We start from the raw sequence: 20,211 nt of genomic DNA on the forward strand, positions 1-20,211 counted from the left end.
CAGTATGATTTTAACTTCCTTATGAGAAAATGCTTGTTTCAATTCTCAATATGAATGATGAATTTGAAATAGGAGAGCGCTCCTATTCCCAATACGTTTCTTCTCTGGTACATCTCGGTGTAGTCTTATTTACATAACTAATGGACGGAAAAATTATGTTTTTTAGTTATTTGTGTAGTCACTATGTGTTTCGTTACTTCCATATGTTAGGGTCTGGGGTATATTTTTTCCTGGTTTTTGGTAAACAAATGCACATAAAACACACAATGTAATCATGTCATTACAGCATTCCTGACGTTACCATGAACAAATAATTATACATGCTGTTCATGGTTTTCCAACATTTTTTAAAATAGTGTATTGTCTTTGCGTCCCACTAACTATTTTTATGACTTTCGGAGACGCTGATGTGCGTGATTAAGTCCCGCAGGAATTATTTTACGCTCCACTAAATCTAACATGGCGAGGCTGACGTTTTTGAGCCAGTATCGAACATGCCAAGCTGGGGTCAGAAGACCAACACCTCAACATTCTGAGCCACTCAGCGAAGCTTTCAATTATTTAAAGGAAATATTTGATCACTCATTTATTTAGTAAATGAAAGTAAAATTCCTTAATAATGGTGCAATATAACATATTTAAACATCGTAGTCATAATTTATTATTATATTGTATTAACACAATAACGTGACATTTTCAATATCATCACTATTATTGCGTGTTCCCTGTTGCTTCATAAACAGAAACTGGACTACTCTCTCTAAAAGGTATTTGGAAGCTTCTATCATAAAGAATTTTGCTCGTGGCGCATTCGTTCCATATACAGTATCTACAAATATACATTTATTTTCTTTAAGTGTCGGTAGGATTTACTGGCACGCAAAATAATTCCTTCCCGACTGTCTACCAGGAAGAGGCTGACGAAGTTGAGCACCATAAAAATCTATCAGTAGCTGGCACACCCGGATTATTGTGTTCCATTCCCAGTTCTGCCTAGGAAGTGGGTGGGGGCGGTAGAATGAAACCCAGGGTATCACTTTATTGTCATAAGAGGGGTTCGTAACTAGGGAGAGTGCATTGGCGGTCATGGGACACTTAGCTGAGTCCTGCCATTTCTTCCACTTGCTTGTGCCATTTTTGTTAATTTCCTTTAGACTATCCGACGTCCCTTCGCAACTCTTTTATTATTTTCCAAACCCAACGGTGTTAGGTTAGTTTGCGAAGCCTAGGGTGTCTTTCACTTTCACCCCCTTCGTGATCCTTGTCTTTCTTTGGCGGGATCTTCCTTTTCCGAAGTGCCGGATCACTTCCGTTTTCCCCCTTTCATAAGTGTTAATAGAGGATTGTCGTCCGGTCGTACTTCGTCTTAAAACAATAATCACACCACCAAAAAACAAACGGCTCTGACACGAAATTTGAAAAGTGTTATAAAGAGTGGAAAGGGGTCCACTCAGCCTCGTTAACTGAGTAGAGGGAGTTCATTTTCCACCACAGCCATCCTCGAAGTGGTTCTGTATGATTTCTCACTTCTCCTCCAGGCGAACGCCGGGATGGTACTTCACTTAAGGCCACTGCTACTTCCTTCCCTCTCCCTTGCCCAACACTATTTTTTTACGTTGGGCCCCCGTAGCCCGCTCCCCCTGCATGGCAATCGACACAATCTACATTGCCTCCGACATGCTATTAGTTCTAAGTAGAAAGAGATAGCAGGGAGTGTTGGAAGTGATACAAGGACTATCTGCCTGTTTCCATGTTAAACACGTTACCAGGCGATTTTGTATTGGTAGGATGGTGTTAAGGTATGGTATTGAAGGGTCAGGGAAAAACCACATAGGCATAAAGTAGAAAGAGCCTACATGTAAAACCTGACATCTTTTGATAGCACATGCAAGGATGTGGGCTGGAAAAGTCCAGATGTTTTGTTAGTTAGGAGTATGTGTCGTGCAATCATAACCATTTACCTAGCTTTTGTCAATTAGTATGGGGAATCAGTCCTTCTTGTCACTGCCTGGTGCGGCTCGGGTCAGCTGGCGACTGGACTTTGGGCCACAGGTTAGTCCCTTGGTCCAGCAGCCAGCAGTCCCTGGTGCCAAGTCTCCTTTTAAGGAGAAGGGGAGTAGTGCCAAGCCTTACTTATTGTAAGGGGCATCTTCTTTCTCGCCTGACGACGTCCCTTCTTTGCGGTGTTGGTGGCACACACTTGTCTCTGTAACTATATACATATATATACACTTATCCTATTATATATACATTAGTACTTTTCCTCTGGAGAGTGCGGGCGTTTTTCCGCTCTTGTGTCCTGTAAAACAAGTTGAAATCTTCCTATCCCCCCACAAGGCACCTGTTCAGCACAGCACATGAGGCCGCCTGGACGACCTACTGGCCCTCCCCTCCGGTTGAACCTTCGACCCAAAGTCTCACGCTCCAGGACACTGTCCTTGAGGCGAAAGAGGTGGGATCCCTCACTGAGTCCGAGGGAAAAATCAACCCTGGAGTGTAAACAGATTAAGAAGAAGAAGAAGAACAAGGAGAAGAGGTGGATCTGTCTTTCCTGTGCTCTACTAACTATGTAACCTTTAAGAATCGCTTTCATTTAGGTGTAAGTGGAACGCAGCTGTCAGGTTATCGCTGAGCACTCGGTATCACGCAACATAGTTGAAGAACTAGGAAGGCATTCAGGCTTGAGAGACACCAAGCGTTCAGTGCCATTTCGTCCAAGTGCCATTTCGTCCAGCAACAAATTTACTTGAAAAACGTGCCATTTCGTCCAGTTCGGTTTTACAAATTATCATACAAGTTTATGAGTGCCATCTCGTCCAGACGAAATGTTGACAAGGGTTGAGGCAGTGCAGGTAGTCAGAGGTCAATGACCCCTGTGCTTACTTGTACAATCACAGGTTGTGGGATATCCACAACTGGTTGTGGGATTTCACATCCACCCCTGCTGTGAAAAAACATTCCTCCCCTCCCCACCTTTGTTTATGAACAGATACTTCATTCGTTCGAATGATCTCTATGAATTAATATCTTTGTTAATTATGGAGTTTTCAACCACCACAAGGGACCAACCTAGTTTATTACTTAACGGGTATCGGTATACGGTTAAGAATGAGAAGTGCGGTGAAGTTTTGTGGCGTTGTGTTAACCGTTCTGGAAAAGTGTTGACTATAAACCGTGAAATTATTAAAGAAGAGATCCATAATACGTATGTTCCTGATGTGGCTGCACAAGAAGTCCACAAGGGTATGGCACAGGAAAGATGATGATGATGATGATGATGATGATGATGATGATGATGATGATGCTTTTTGTTTAAAGGGGCCTAACATCTAGGTCTCTGGCCCCTAATGGTACGAAATGAAATGACAAATTAAAAGCCCAAAAGCATCCACTGATCACAATTCAAAACGTGAGGACGAAGATTGGTTGGTTGGATGGATTGATGGATGGATGGATGGATGGATGGATGGATGGATGGATGGATGGATGGATGGATGGATGGATGGATGGATGGATGGATGGATGGATGTGAATTAAAAACGATCAGTGGAACCGACCCACAGTGCCTCACATGCACGGAAGCTGGCGTATAACAATAGTATTACTGACCAAGGGACTTCTTCTATAGCACAATACTGAATCGATGATACATGTAGTCGAAAGGGGTCCAAAATCCAAGCCAGCGGCCCCTCACAATGGTACTTATCGCTAGGAAAGTAGAACCATGGTATTTGTCATGTTGCGGTACTAATCAAGACTAGCGTAGACTCGCGGTATTCCACACAGTATGGTACTACTCACAGGTAATGAAATTCGCACATGTATTACAGACCTACGTTATTTCGCACATTGCGGCGCCATTTACAGGCAACGCAAACCTATGGTGTTCATCACATAAGGGTACTAACCACAGGGACTCGTACTATCCCGTGGTGTTCCTCATATAGTGCTACTAATCACAAGTGCTGTAAAAGCCGTCGCGCTCTCGTTTGCTACTAATCACAAACCTATTTGGTACCCAACATAGTAATGCTACGCGCAAGTAAAAGCGACCCATGGTGTTCCCCAAGTGTTGGTACTAATCGCAAGTAGTTTCATGGTTCTAATTTGATCATCCCTTGGTTTCCTCTTTTAGTCACCTCTTACGACAGGCAGGGGATACCATGGGTGAATTCTTTGTCTGCGTCCCCCACCCACAAGGTTTGCACAGGGAAAGAAAGAGCCCACGAAGAAACTGATAAATCCATTTCACAGGTAGGTTTATATTTTTTATTTGTGACAATATTTATGCCCCAGACTCTAGGACTGCGCCCCACTGGCTTCTAAATAGGCATATATTAATTTAAAATGAGTTTGAACTCCTTGCAAATCCTGAGGCTGAAGGCCGAAGGAAGTAAACTAGCGAAGCGAGTTTACATTCTGCGAGTGATCTTGCTCGACAGACAGACAGAAATTGAGATAAATTTCGATTCGGCTTCTACGATGTGTAATACATGAAATTATGCCAAAATTTCACTATTCCAAGTAATGTACAGACATAACTCTTATTTTATTTATATAGATAGTATAGTTAGTTCCTTTTGGTTTCAGATTTTTTACGACGAATTCAAACCTCTTCTACAATCCGGATTTGAACTAGTTACCAGAATTCCTCAGTTATATAACTGCAAGTCTTCTCTGCATAGACAGCGAAGGGATGCTCAGGGAATTGAGGCTGAACCCAATCATCGAGATGAAGTTGAGTTGGATTCAGAACGTTTGAATATGGCAGATGGAAATAATTTCTTACTAGCTGACGACTGTGATGGTGAGCGGATACTTATTTTTGCCAGTTCCACAGAAAAAACTGCATTAAGAGAAAATAAGATTTTTTCCATGGATGGCACCTTTAAGAGTGTTAGCAAACAATTTTCTCAGTTATACACCATCCATGTAGATTTAGGAAGCACTGTAGAAGAAACAAACGTAACCCCCGTAGTTTTCTCATTACTTCCTGACAAGAGAAAGTCAATTTACATTCACCTGTTTAACGCCATTCTTCGGGTGATTCCAGACTGGTCCCCTGAGACAGTAACCGCAGATTTCGAAGCTGGAGTGATCGAGGCAATCGACATTGTATTTCCTGCTGCAGAATTTCATGGGTGCTTTTTTCATTTTTCACAAAGTCTATGGAGGAATGTACAAAACCTTGGGCTTGCCAAAGATTACAACACACGCCAGGAAATACGAGACTCCGTGAGAATGTGCGCTGCTCTGGCCTTTTTAAAGACGACAGATGTGGAGGAAGGCTGGCTACACATCCACAGTGTTGCTGTAGCACATGAGAAACTCAATAAGGTTTCTGACTATTTCATTGACCATTGGTTAGAAAACCCTCATTTCCCAATTGATCCATGGAATTGTACCGGAAGGCGGCATCGTACCAACAACGCTGTGGAAGGATGGAACCTTCGCTTGAACGCAATCGTAGGCAAACCACACCCTCGAATAAAACACCTAATTATGACACTAAAGAAAGAAGCAGAATATTCTGCCACGATAATTATCAGGATTGACCTAAATTTAGAATGTCTAAAGAGGAGAAACAAGTACATTGTAATGAACAGCACAATAGAAAGAGCCATTGAAAAAATTGGAGAAGTCACGAGACATTGAAAAATTTTTGAGTAACGTCTTCAAGATAATTAAAATGGATTAAGAGGGACAAAAAAGTTACTGATTTGCATCATCGGACAACGCATTAGCTGGTGCATACTGTACCCGCTCAAAGCCTGAGTCCCAACCAGCATTTATCTCAGGGAGTGTTACGGTCCGAATCTATCGCAACTCATAAACAATAAAAAAATATTTTGAGATATAAGATCTCAAACTAAATGTAAGGGCGCCATCCAATCAGTACTACAGGGTTGAACGGGACACTCTAATCTTTAACTTTAAGGCTCATCATAAAACACACAAATTATATACATTCAGATCAAAGGGAAATTATGAAGGCTCCATCCTAGGAATGGGGACGGATATTTAAACGATCACCAAGGGTTTACTATTCTACAAGAACAAGAACCTGGAACTGTTTCCTTGCAAATGCTAAAGGAGCATTTTATTTAAGTAAACAACTGAAATTTTACACACAATCAAAATCTGTTGACCCTTGATTTGCCGGTAATTTGGCAAATTATTCCTGAAAATGATTACCTAATATTTGTCACTTTTGACCACCCTTCCATTTTGGTGGTAGAACCGTTGATATCTGAAGGTATCAGATTTACCTTCGTTAACACCATGACCATATTTGCTCATGGACCAAATACCTGTTGGCTAAGTAGGCGCGATCACATGGACCATGTTATCGCCTCCACTTTGATTGAGATGAGACCAACCCGGGAAACTACAAACTCTCCCCGGGTTCCTAACCAAGATATGCTAATCGTTAGTTGAAGGAAGACGACAAAGAAACTCTAACCTAATGGTCCAGATGTAGGGATTTGCCTTCATTTTACACATATTAACTTAACTTATTATTTACAACCAATTGACATTATTACGTTAATTCGCCAGCTGACTTCCCTAGTATCATCCATCATCAGCATCCGAAATAATAAGAAAAATAAAAAAATATATTTTAAATATTATTATTATTATTATTATTATTATTATTATTATTATTATTATTATTATTATTATTATTATCATTATGTTTCGTGGAGATCATGATTATCGTAACCCGTAATCATCCTCGGAATAATATTTCAACTTTTCGCGATTTTTATTTTCATCTGAAATAAATAAAAGTAGCTTCTTTGATTATTCTTCTTCTCCTTCTTCAAATATTCTCATTATATTTATTATTAGTTAAAATCTCAAATTTTTCATTTCAACTCCCAACATCATTATTATGTCCAAATTATAAAAAAGTAAATTCTTCTTCAAAAAAAGTAGTTTTTTATATTTATTATTATTATTAATTTTAAAAAAATTTAATTTCGCCTGTTACACGGTAGTCCACTCTTAATATGTTTAACGCATAACCCCTTTTACAATTCCGATTTATTTTGGCACTAATCAATCCAGATAGGATTTACTTGGATTATTATTATTATTATTATTATTATTATTATTATTATTATTATTATTATTATTATTAATTTAAAAAAATTAATTTCGCCTGTTACACGGTAATCCCCTCTTAATATGTTTAACGCATAACCCCTTTTACAATTCCGATTTATTTTGGCACTAATCAATCCAGATATGATTTACTTGGAATATTATTATTATTATTATTATTAATTAAAAAATTAATTTCGCCTGTTACACGGTAATCCACTCTTAATATGTTTAACGCATAACCCCTCTTACAATTCCGATTTATTTTGGCACTAATCAATCCAGATATGATTTACTTGGAATATTATTATTATTATTATTAATTAAAAAATTAATTTCGCCTGTTACACGGTAATCCACTCTTAATATGTTTAACGCATAACCCCTCTTACAATTCCGATTTATTTTGGCACTAATCAATCCAGATAGGATTTACATGGATTATTATTATTATTATTATTATTATTATTAATTTGAAAAAATTAATTTCGCCTGTTACACGGTAATCCCCTCTTAATATGTTTAACGCATAACCCCTTTTACAATTCCGATTTATTTTTTCACTAATCAATCCAGATATGATTTACTTGGAATATTATTATTATTATTATTATTATTATTATTATTATTATTATTAATAGTATTATTCTTTCGAGAATCTTTATTTTTATTCCCCATCTTTATAATTTAGTCACATACGTTCTCTCCCAAACAGAAATCGCCAAGATCCGAATTCACATCGGTCGGGACATAATAGTTTTCGGACCCGCATCCTTATTTTCGTACTGTCGTCAATTCATGGAGACCATATGCTCCTAAGACAATTATCAAATCCCATAACACCTCGCAGTTGGGCAAATACCTCCAATCTCTGCAAGTGTTAAATTATTCCTTCCTTTTCCATTTTGAAGTCCATTTATCCATTGGAACTCTTCAAAACATTTTCACAAATTAACCCTCGGTGTGAGGACTCTATTCTGCCACTCAAGACACCGGTATATAAATACAACCTCTATGTGGGCCTTAAGATCCATCTATTTCTTCATCAACATCAGTACAATTCACTTTCATTTCGGGCCGGATTTCTGTCCCACAAAACTCCAAATCTCAACTTTTGGCTCAAATCCCTCTGGATCTCAAACATAGCGTGACCATATTATAAAAGTGCCTATCTCGTTTCTACCAAATTTATTTATGATTATTATGGAGTCCAAAAACGTTAAATCAAAAATTAATGTTAAATCCGGATTCACTTGCACAAATTATAATTATTCACGGCACATGTGATCTCCACATTAAAATTACTTTAATTTGCAATCATTCTATCCAACTAGGCCCGTGCCTTTATTCTCAAAGATTATTATTAAACACGCCTTTACACATTACCAAATTAATTTATTACTCCGACACTTCTACAGATTATTATTATTTGTCCACTGGAGAACTTCGCGATATTTACAAACAAATCAATGGACTTCATTCCGTCCCACAACAATTTAAATCACTTGGCAATCCTACCTCTGGATTATCTTAACAACATGCCTTAATATCTATAAAAATTCCGATAACGGAAAAACACTTTGGAAGCACTTCTAAATGAATATTTACATTATCTTTACGTGAAACGTGCTCCATATCATATCAAACAACTCAAGCACTTGAATGAACAACTCATCCCTACTATACTCTATTTAATAATCAAAATTATGATGAGTGCTCGATCTAATCTACATATTAATTTGTCCCTTTGTCTATCTATCTTTGAATTTATACGAGCCGAAAACGGCTCGTTTCACAATCAAGTTACCATGATAAATTAATATGATTTCCTCCCCCTAACGATAGCAATCTATAAATATGTTAAAAGGTACTCAACTCTACCATTGTAGTCTGCTAAAACCGGACGAGAAGCCATAGCCCCTCCGGTTTTTAGCAATGCATTCCACTGGTATTCATGCCAGCTTGAAGAATTAATCCTTGACCCTTTTCAACTTTACACATTTTGAATAAAAACAAATAAATTAACTGGTGCACTTTGGAATAATTTCCACCCTAAATTCTATTCACAAATTTTACACTCTCGGCCTTGTATCTAGCCCACTTAATGTAGATATACATTCTTCATTCCTTTCCCGGACACTAGGAACATGGGATACATCGGGTTTCCCCTTACAACGGCCCGTGCGCGCACTTGAATTTCCCGTCTCACGTTCGTGTAGCTGACCAGGTATCAGTTTTGAATCGACTGTTTAATAGGTGACATAAACACTCGTGACCGTTCTCATGTAACGCACTTCCTAATCTGTTGGTAGAATCTCACACTCCGTAAGTTAGGCTTTACTGAGTCCTGTCTATTTGAAACACTTCATACTAGTAGACTGCTCAAGACTGTAATATGAGCTACATCACGTCATGAATCACTGTACTATGTAACAATATAATACTTCGAACCCTACTCCACGAGTAAGTACACACTCGCACCTTTGGCGTAATCACGGCTCGAACGCTTTGTCAAAAGTAGTTACGCACCGCTGGCGTGGTGACCGCCCGAACACTTTGTCAGAAGTACTTGCGCACCACTGGCGTGGTGACCGCTCGAACACAATATCAGAAGTACTTGCGAGTCCTTGTCTACGACCTCATATTTATACTTGTATCCCCTCTCTTCCGAGTTCAACGGGGGTCATCTTGGGACGCACAGTCCCGATATCTTCATACGACCCTTTGCGGTTTGGCCCGTGGCTTTAATATATGATCCAATGATGTAATTATGTTCTCAAATGCTCTATACCAATTCTCAATTATTATCGTTCGCTGGTAATGGATATATTCGCGAATTTAGCTGCCGTATCCCGGCTCGGGGTTTCGCGCTCTTTTGTGGCTTCCTTTGACTTCAGCCAATCAGCGAATAGCGTCCATGAATTCTCAGAATTACACCATGCAATCTCCCGCAATTATTAACTTTATATGAGTTTTATGGTATAGTAAGGCTCCTAAATTCCACTTTATTCTGAATCGATATTTCACTTCTTTCTATCAGTTTAATCCACGGAGTTAGCCTCGCTAGTGCTTCTTACAATACGAAGTTGTCGCCTTGCTTTGGTCAAGTGAATTTTTCCATTGGTCCACCTTAACCACGTGACCGGGAAGGCTCATATCTTTTTCTTCCATTGCCAACCCCGCTTTCAACTATCGCTAGTTACATGGAGATACCCCTACGTCATTTCTCAGAAATTTGCACTCGGCTCTCGGCGCTGTTGCTACTACCAAGACTGCCCGGGGCTAGGAAAACTTTGGCAACAAGTTATCCTCTCTCTTTCCTCGTCGTTACAATTTCTGAGAAACCTAATTCTGTCACTCATTGTGTTTGTTAATCTCACTGGAGACAGCAGTCTGTGGTATGGTGAAACCTGCCCTCTCGGCCTGGCCTGTTCTTACTGTATGTACAGTAAGATACTATTTATTCTGACAATGAAATATATATTCCTCAATAATTCATCATAATTACAATTGCATGACGCTTATCACACCCCCACCAGGGTGCAATACATTGTACTCACTGTATATATTTGTAAATAGACACAAAACTTGACAAGGCTGAAAGGCCGCTTTACCGAACTCGATAGTTGCAGTCGCTTAAGTGCGGCCAGTATCCAGTAATCGGGAGATAGTGGGTTCGAACCGCATGTCGGCAGCCCTGAAGATGGTTTTCCGTGGTTTCCCATTTTCACACCAGGCAAATGCTGGGACTGTACCATAATTAAGGCCACGCCCGCTTCCTTCCCATTTCTAGGCCTTTCCTGTCCCATAGTCACCATAAGACATATGTGTCGGTGCGACGTAAAGAAAACAGCAAAAACAGCATTGACAGATTTGGTTTGTGTTTTTATTTAAATCTTTGTAGTAATGTGAAAATTGGCTGAACGTGACTTCATAACAGTCTCCAGGAACGCAGTTAATAGTGAGTATATTGTCTTATATTTAATTCCGTTAGGAATTTCTTGTCCCGTTAACTCATCATCATCATCATCTGTTTACTCTCCAGGGTCGGCTTTTCCCTCGGACACAGCGAGGGATCCCACCTCTACCGCCTCAAGGGCAGTGTTCTGGAGCTTCAGACTCTTGGTCGGGGATACAACTGGGGAGAATGACCAGTACCTCGCCCAGGCGGCCTCACCTGCTATGCTGAACAGGGGCCTTGTGGAGGGATGGGAAGATTGGAAGGGATAGGCAAGGAAGGAAGCGGCCGTGGCCTTATGTTAGGTACCACGGAAAACCACTTCCAGGATGGCTGAGGTGGGAATCGAACCCACTTCTACTCAGTTGACCTCCCGAGGCTGAGTGGACCCCGTTCCAGCCCTAATACCACTTTTCAAATTTAGTGGCAGAGACGGGAATCGAACCCGGGCCTCCGGGGGTGGCAGCTAATCACGCTAACCACTACACCACAGAGGCGGACTCTTGTCCGGTTAACTACTTTTTAATAATAAGTCCGATTTTGCTGACTGAGGTGTCAAATTAAAGGGAACATTCCATAGATGTTTTGAAAGGACATGATTTCACTAAATTCCCTTAGGGCTCCCTCCCCAAAGCCCTTCAAAGTCCCCATGTAATTTTTATGAACCAGAGGAGCGAGTAACGTCCATTATTACAAACATTACAAAATTACTTATTTCTAACAAGGAACGCAATGAAATGGAACAGTTATTATAAATCTGTCAAACTGTCAATCATAGGTGTTTGGACGAAATAGCACTAGTGGGCTGGTAGAGAGTTAACCACCTGCCTCTGTTCGTGGAATTTGGACGAAATGGCACTTGGACGAAATGGCACCTGGACGAAATGGCACGACACGACGCCAAGTTCCGCCATTTACTCTAAGTGTGCCAAGTACGGTTTCCGTAGCGTAGTGAATATCACGTGCGCCTTACATGCGCAAAGTCCCCGGTTCGGTCCCGGGCGAAAACAAAGTAATTTTTGGCTTTTTGGTGGAAACCTGCTTGTTTCAATTCTCGAGATAAATGGCGAATTTGAAAGAGGTGAGCACTCCTATTCGCAACATATTTCGTCTCTGGTGCATCTGGGTGGAAGTATAGTTACAGACGAGCTTGCTAACTAATAAAGGGAGGAAATTAAGGAGTTTTTATTATTATTATTTGTAAAAGCACTATGTGTTACATACTTCCATGTTTTAGGGTCTGGAATATATTTTTCCTTTTTTTTAGTATATAACTTAAACAATTCATCAAATGCACTGAATGCATTTATGTCATTACGGCATTCCGGATATTAGCATAAATAATGAATTCAATATGCTGCTCATGGTATTATATCATTTAAAGAAAAATTTTGAGCACTCTTTATTCAATAAGTGAAAGTGTAATTCTTAAATAATGATGAAATGTAACATTAGAAATCCCTAGCCATCATTAATCATTGTACGGTATTATAAATTTAACGTGACATTGTTCAACATCAACACTACCGAGCACGTTGACCATGCTGTTAGGGTCGAGCCGCTGTGAGCTTGCATTCGGGAGATAGTGGTTTGGAATCTCACTGCCGGCAGTCCTGAAGATGGCTTCCTCTGGTTTCCCAATTTGCAAATTAGGCAAATAATGGGGCACTACTTTAATTAATTTCACGCACTCTTCCTTCCATCTCCTAGCTCTTTCCTATCCTATCGCCGCCATAAGACGTATCTGTGGCTATGCGAAGTATAGAAAAACATCATCACTATTATTACGTGTTCCTAGTTGTTTCAGAAACAGCAACAGAATTCTCTCTCTAAAATGTTTTTGGATGTTTCTACTAAAAAAATCTTTTTGTGGCAATTCATTTCTTATATCTCAAAATAAACATATATAAGTTTGGGCCTATAGTTTCTTTAGTTGTCTGTAGCGTTTCTTTTTCTTCTCAATCCGTTTACGCTAAGAGTTAGGTTTTCCCTCGAACTAAGCCAGGGATCCCACCTCTACCGCCTGTACGGCAGTATACAGGAGCATGAGATATTGGGAAGGGATACAAGTGGGAAGGAATAACAGTGCCTCACCCAGGTAGCCTCACCTGCTATGCTGAACAAGGTTCTTGTGGGGGGATGTGAAGATTGGAAGGGATAGATAAGGAGGAGGGAAGGAAGCGGCCCTAGCCTTAAATTTGGTACTATCACGGCAATTTCCTGGAGGAGACAGCGGAAACCACGGGAATTGAACCCTCTCTGATTAACTGACCTCCCGAGGCTGCGTGAACTCCGTTCCAGCCCTCGTACCACTTTTCAAATTTCGTGGCAGAGCCGGGAATCGGACCCGGGCTTCTGGGGGGTGGCAGCTAATCATGCCAACCACTACATCACAGATGCGAACATTCATCTTATTAGTTTCTTCACTATAATACAGTGTATTTCGCTAAAACAATTCTTAAATGCAATCTTTCTCTGTTCAGCATAGCAGGTCGGTGACCTGGGCGAGGTACTGGTCATACTCCCCTGTTGTATCCCACGACCAAGAGTCTGAAGCTCCAGGACATTGCCCTTGAGGCGGGGTAGGTGGGATCCCTCGCTAAGTCCGAGGGAAAAACCGAACCTGGAGGGTAAACAGATGATGATGATGATGATGATGATGATGATGATGATGAAATGCAACCTTTAGAGGTCGGGCCTGTTTTCCTGTGCTGTAGTCAGAAGCGTAATCTTAAACAGTTTCATTCATTTTAGTATAAATCGAGTGTGAGGCGGTGATGGATGAGCACCCGTTTTCACACAAGCTGGATGAAGATCTTGGGAGGCAGCCAGCCGAGCTTGCGAGAGAAGTTTATGTTACTGGCAAGCATACCCCGTCCGTTTCCGTAGTGTAGTGGTTATCACGTGCGCCTCACACGCGCAAGGTCCCCGGTTCGATCCCGGGCGGAAACACAATATGTCCTTTTCTTCCTTATGAGAAAATTGTTGATTATATTCTTGATGTGAATGATGAATTTGAAATAGGAAAGCGCTCCTGTTCCCAATACGTTTCTTCTTTGGTACACCTCGGTGGAAGGGTATTTACAGACAAACTTGCTAACTAATAGACTGAAAAAATATGTTTTTTTAGTTATTTGTGTAGTCACAATCCGCCTCTGTGGTGTAGTGGTTAGCGTGATTAGCTGCCACCCCCGGAGGCCCGGGTTCGATTCCCGATTCTGCCACGAAATTTGAAAAGTGGTACGAGGGCTGGAACGGGATCCACTCACCCTCGGGAGGTCAACTGAGTCAACCTCAGCCATCCTCGAAGTGGTTTTCCGTGGTTTCCCACTTCTCCTCCAGGCGAATGCCGGGATGGTACCTAACTTAAGGCCACGGCCGCTTCCTTCCCTCTTCCTTGCCTATCCCTTCCAATCTTCCCATCCCTCCACAAGGCCCCTGTTCAGCATAGCAGGTGAGGCCGCCTGGGCGAGGTACTGGTCATACTCCCCAGTTGTATCCCCCGACCATGCGTCTGAAGCTCCAGGACACTGCCCTTGAGGCGGAAGAGGTGGGATCCCTCGCTAAGTCCGAGGTTAAAGCCGAACCTGGAGGGTAAACAGATGATGATGATGATGATGTGTAGTCACTATGTGTTACGTTACTTCCATATGTTAGGGTTTGGGGTATATTTTTTCCTGGTTTTTGGTAAACAAATGCTCATAAAACACACAATGTAATCATGTCATTACAGCATTCCTGACGTTACCATGAACAAATAATTACACTAGCCAACATGATTTTGCGGTAAAGTAGAAAATATGTAATTCTTATGGAAATCGCTGTCCTGATTCCGAAAATGATGCTATTTTTTTCCTATCACGTCTAGTTTTGAAGCAATTAGGTGTTTTAGTATCTGCATGAATTCGTAAGATGTAATTTTGAGAGATGTTCTCGCGCAACTTTTTTTAGAATACAATTGTGTGATTTGATTTGTTATTGTTTGCATTTGTCCGCCTCTGTGGTGTAGTGTTTAGCGTGATTAGCTGCCACCCCCGGAGGTCCGGGTTCGATTCCCGGCTCTGCCACGAAATTTGAATATTGGTACGAGGGCTGGAACGGGGTCCACTCAGCCTCGGGATGTCAACTGAGTAGAAGTGGGTTCGATTTCCACCTCAGCCATTCTGGAAGTTGTTTTCCGTGGTTTCCCACTTCTCCTCCAGGCGAATGCCGGGATGGTACTTCACTTAAGGCCACAGCCGTTTCCTTCCCTCTTCCTTGCCTATCCCTTCCAATCTTCCCATCCCTCCACAAGGCCCCTGTTCCGCATAGCAGGTGAGACCGCCTGGGCGAGGTACTGGTCATTCTCCCCAGTTGTCTCCCTGGCCCAAGTGTCTGAAGCTCCGGGACACTGCCCTTGCGGCGGTAGAGGTGGGATCCCTCACTGAGTCCGAGGGAAAAACCGAACCTGGAGGGTAAACAGTTGATGATGATGATTGTTTGCATTTTATTATAGGTTTTTGCTCTCTAAATGTATGTAGGATTGAAGATAAGACAGTTGAGAGTTTGTCTTTCATCTTAGACGACTTGAATAATCCGACGTGTTAAAAGCCCCAGGCCTTATGCAATGTTTATGATGGAATGATAAAGCAGTTTCCTTTCAAAGATAACAGTCCGAAAGTATTATATTCAAGAAGATGAACTTGTATTTTGTACGGATGTTTCAAATCTTCTACGTCGATTGGGAGAGAAATAGTATGATCCGAGTAACTGGCGTGTTTTTATTACTCTTCCAAAATAAGTTTTAAGGCTGTTTTGCTTCATAATACAAATGGTCTGGCATCCGTCCACTTGCACACTCCACAAAAATGTCTGAAACATACGAGACCTTAAATTTGGTGCTTGAAAAAATTAAATATCATGAGCATGGGTGTAAAATTTGCGGTGATTTGAAGATCATTGGATTGTTGCTGGGACAACAAAAAGGTTATACGAAATTTCCCTGTTTTCTATGCGAATGGGATAGCAGGGCACGGGGTAAACATTGGGATACAGTGAATTGGACAGAAAGGAAACAACTACAACCAGAATCCAAAAGTATCTTGAATGTAAGTCTTATTGACCTTGAAAAAATTCTATTTCCACCCTTGCACATCAAATTTGGATTGACGAAACTGTATGTCGAGGCATTACATAAAAGTAGCCTATGCTTCCAATATTTATCCACTAAATTTCCCTCATTATTAGATGCAAAAATCAAAGAAGGCGTATTTGATGGACCACAGATTCATAAACAGATGGATAAAATTTTCACAGACACGATGACTAGAATTGAGAAAGAGGCATGGAACGCATTCAAAGATGTAATGACTAAATTCCTTGGCAACATTAAGGACCCTCAATACAAAGAAATTGTAAGGAAAATGTTAGTAAAGTTAAAGAACTCGGTTGTAATATGAGCCTTAAGCTTCATTTCTTAGCTTCACATCTCGATTATTTCCCTCTAAATTTAGGAGCTATCAGTGAAGAACAAGGTGAAAGGTTTCACCAGGATCTCAAAGATGCAAAACGACGCTATCAAGGACGTTGGGATGTGAATATGATGGCCGATTACTGTTGGTTGATTACACGGGACGACCCTTCTAGAGATCATTCAAGAACTTCAAAAACCCGGAAATTCCACGGAAAACGGGAAAAGACAGAGGTGTAAATCTAACCTGCACATAATGTAAGTAACAAAATTATTTATGTTTAATCATGTAATTTTTATTCAGGGTACGGTTATATTAATTTAAAAGTAACTGTACAGTCGAAACTAAAGAGGCGCTTTATGCTTCAGTTTCACGAATGTCAATATACATTAAAAATATAATACATACTATCTACTTGCTTACAAAGCAGCATTTATGTGTATTCAATGCATGAAAAATATGATTACGTTTTGCAAGCTGAAATTTACATTAATACATCAAATTTAATCAATACTAAGTATCAACAATTTTACGTAAGAACAAAATATCATTTTGTAAAATTGCCACCAAACCAGACGTGATTCGCCAAAACTAATATTTTTCTCGAATTCTGCGTTAAGAAATTCACAAAACTCACCTTGTTTCGTTTTTACCGCACAAAAATGTTTTATTTTGCAGGCTAGCGTTACACATGCTGTTCATGGCTTTCCAACATTTTAAAAAATAGTGTTATTGGCTTTGCGTCCCACTAACTACTTTTATGATTATTGGAGACGCTGATGTGCGTGATTAAGTCCCGCAAGAGTTCTTTTACGCTCCACTAAATCTAACATTACGAAGCTGACGTATTTGAGCCAGGATCCAACATGCCAATCTGGGTGATTAAGTCCCGCAAGAGTTCTTTTACGCTCCACTAAATCTAACATTACGAAGCTGACGTATTTCAGCCAGGATCCAACATGCCAAGCTGGGGTCAGAAGGCCAGTACCTCAACATTCTGAACCACTCAGCGCGGCTTTCAAATATTTAAAGGAAATTTTTGATCACTCATTTATTTAGTAAATGAAAGTAAAAATCCTTAATATTGGTGCAATATAACATATTTAAACATCGTAGTCATAATTTATTATTATATTGTATTAACACAATAACGTGACATTTTCAATATCGTCACTATTATTGCGTGTTCCCTGTTGCTTCATAAGCAGAAACTGGACTACTCTCTTTAAAAGGTATTTGGAAGCTTCTATCATAAAGAATTTTGTTCGTGGCGCATTCGTTCCATATACAGTATCTACAAATATACAATTATTTTCTTTAAGTGTCGATAGGATTTACTGGCACGCAAAATAATTCCTTCCCGACTGTCTACCAGGAAGAGGCTGACGAAGTTGAGCACCATAAAAATCTGTCAGTAGCTGGCACACCCGGATTATTGTGTTCCATTCCCAGTTCTGCCTCCGAAGTGGGTGGGGCGGTAGAATAAAACCCAGGGTATCACTTTATTGTCATAAGAGGGGTTCGTAACTAGGGAGAGTGCATTGGCGGTCATGGGACACTTAGCTGAGTCCTGCCATTTCTTCCACTTTCCTTTAGACTATCCGACATCCCTTCGCAAACTCCTTTATTATTTTCCAAACGCAACGGTGTTAGGTTAGGTTGCGAAGCCTAGGGTGTCTTTCACTTTCACCCCCTTCGTGATCCTTGTCTTTCTTTGGCCGATGTATTCCTTTTCCGAAGTGCCAGATCACTTCCGTTTTCCCCCTTTGATAAGTGTTAATAGAGGATTGTCGTCCGGTCGTACTTCGTCTTAAAACAATAATCACGCTACCAAAAACAAACGGCTCTGCCACGAAATTTGAAAAGTGTTATAAGGAGTGGAAAGCGGCCCACTCAGCCTCGTTATGTTAACTGAGTAAAGGGAGTTCGATTCCCACCACAGCCGTCCTCGAAGTGGTTCTCTATGATTTCTCACTTCTCCTCCAGGCGAATGCCGGGATGGTACTTCACTTAAGGCCACTGCTACTTCCTTCCTTCTCCCTTGCCAAACCCTTGATTTTTTTTTTACGGGGGGGCCTCCGTAGGCCGCTCCCCCGGCGTGGCAATCGACACAATCTAAATTGCCTCCGACATGCTATTAGTTCTAAGTAGAAAGAGATAGCAGGGAGAGTGGGAAGTGATACAAGGACTATCTGCCTGTTTCCACGTTAAACACGTTACCAGGCGATTTTGTATTTGTAGGATGGTGTTAAGGTATGGTATTGAAGGGTCAGGGAAAAACCACATAGGCAGAAAATAGAAGGAGCCTACATGTAAAACCTGACATCTTTTGATAGCACATGCAAGGATGTGGGCTGGAAAAATCCAGAGGTTTTGTTAGTTAGGAGTATGTGACATGCAATCATAACCATTTACCTAGCTTTTGTCAATTATTATGGGGAGTCAGTCCTTCTTGTCACTGCCTGGTGCGGCTCGGGTCCGCTGGCCTCTAGACTTTGGGCCACAGGTTAGTCCCTTGGTCCAGCAGCCAGCAGTCCCTGGTGCCAAGTCTCCTTTTAAGGAGAAGGGGAGTAGTGCCAAGCCTTACTTATTGTAAGGGGCATCTTCTTTCTCCCTTGATGACGGCCCTTCTTTGCGGTGTTGGTGGCACACACTTGTCTCTCTAACTATATACACATATATACACTTATCCTATCATATATACATTAATACTTTTCTTCTGTAGAGTGCGGGCCGCTTTTCTGCTCTCGTGTCCTGTAAAACAAGTTGAAATCTTCCTATCCCCGCACAAGGCGCCTGTTCAGCACAGCACATGAGGCCGCCTGGACGACGTACTGGCCCTCCCCTCCGGTTGAACCTTCGACCCAAAGCCTCGCGCTCCAGGACATTGCCTTGAGGCGAAAGAGGTGGGATCCCTCACTGAGTCCGAGGGAAAAACTAACCCTGGAGCGTAAACAGATTAAGGAGAAGAAGAACAAGGAGAAGGGATGGATCTGTCTTTCCTGTGCTCTACTCACTATGTAACCTTTAAGAATCGCTTTCATTTAGGTGTAGGTGGAACGCAGCTGTCAGGTTATCGCTGAGCACTCGGTATCACGCAACATATTTGAAGCAACTAGGAAGGCATTCCGGCTTGAGAGACACCAAGTTCCGCCATTTACTGTAAGAGGGCCAACTTTTGATTCCGTAGTGTAGTGGTTATCACGTGCGCCTTACAAGCCCAAGGTCCCCGGTTCAATCCCGAGTGGAAACAAAGCAATTTTTGGCTTTTTGTGGAAACCTGCTTGTTTCAATTCTCGAGATAAATGGTGAATTTGAATGAGGTGAGCACTCCTATTCGCAACATATTTCGTCTCTGGTGCATCTGGGTTGAAGTATAGTTAGAGACAAGCTTGCTAACTAATAAAGGGAGGAAATTAAGGAGTTTTTATTATTATTATTTGTAAAAGCACAATGTGTTACATACTTGCATGTTTTAGGGTCTGGAATACATTTTTCCTTTTTTTAGTATATAACTTAAACAATTCATCAAATGCATTGAATGCATTTATGTCATTACGGCATTCCGGATATTAGCATAAATAATGAATTCAATATGCTGCTCATGGTATTATACCATTTATAGAAAAATTTTGAGCACTCTTTATTCAATAAGTGAAAGTGTAATTCTTTAATAATGATGAAATGTAACATAAG

The 20,211-nt window shown here is 40.9% G+C and overlaps 1 non-coding gene across 1 annotated transcript; it reads left to right on the top strand.

The window, feature by feature from the left end:
* The first annotated feature begins 13,944 nt into the window (after positions 1 to 13,944).
* Positions 13,945 to 14,017, top strand: TRNAV-CAC (transfer RNA valine (anticodon CAC)). The gene has a single exon. It is a non-coding gene; the product is annotated as a tRNA-Val (tRNA).
* Positions 14,018 to 20,211: the final 6,194 nt, after the last annotated feature.

This window comes from Anabrus simplex, chromosome 7 (assembly GCF_040414725.1).
Source record: "Anabrus simplex isolate iqAnaSimp1 chromosome 7, ASM4041472v1, whole genome shotgun sequence".
Lineage (NCBI taxonomy): Eukaryota > Metazoa > Arthropoda > Insecta > Orthoptera > Tettigoniidae > Anabrus > Anabrus simplex.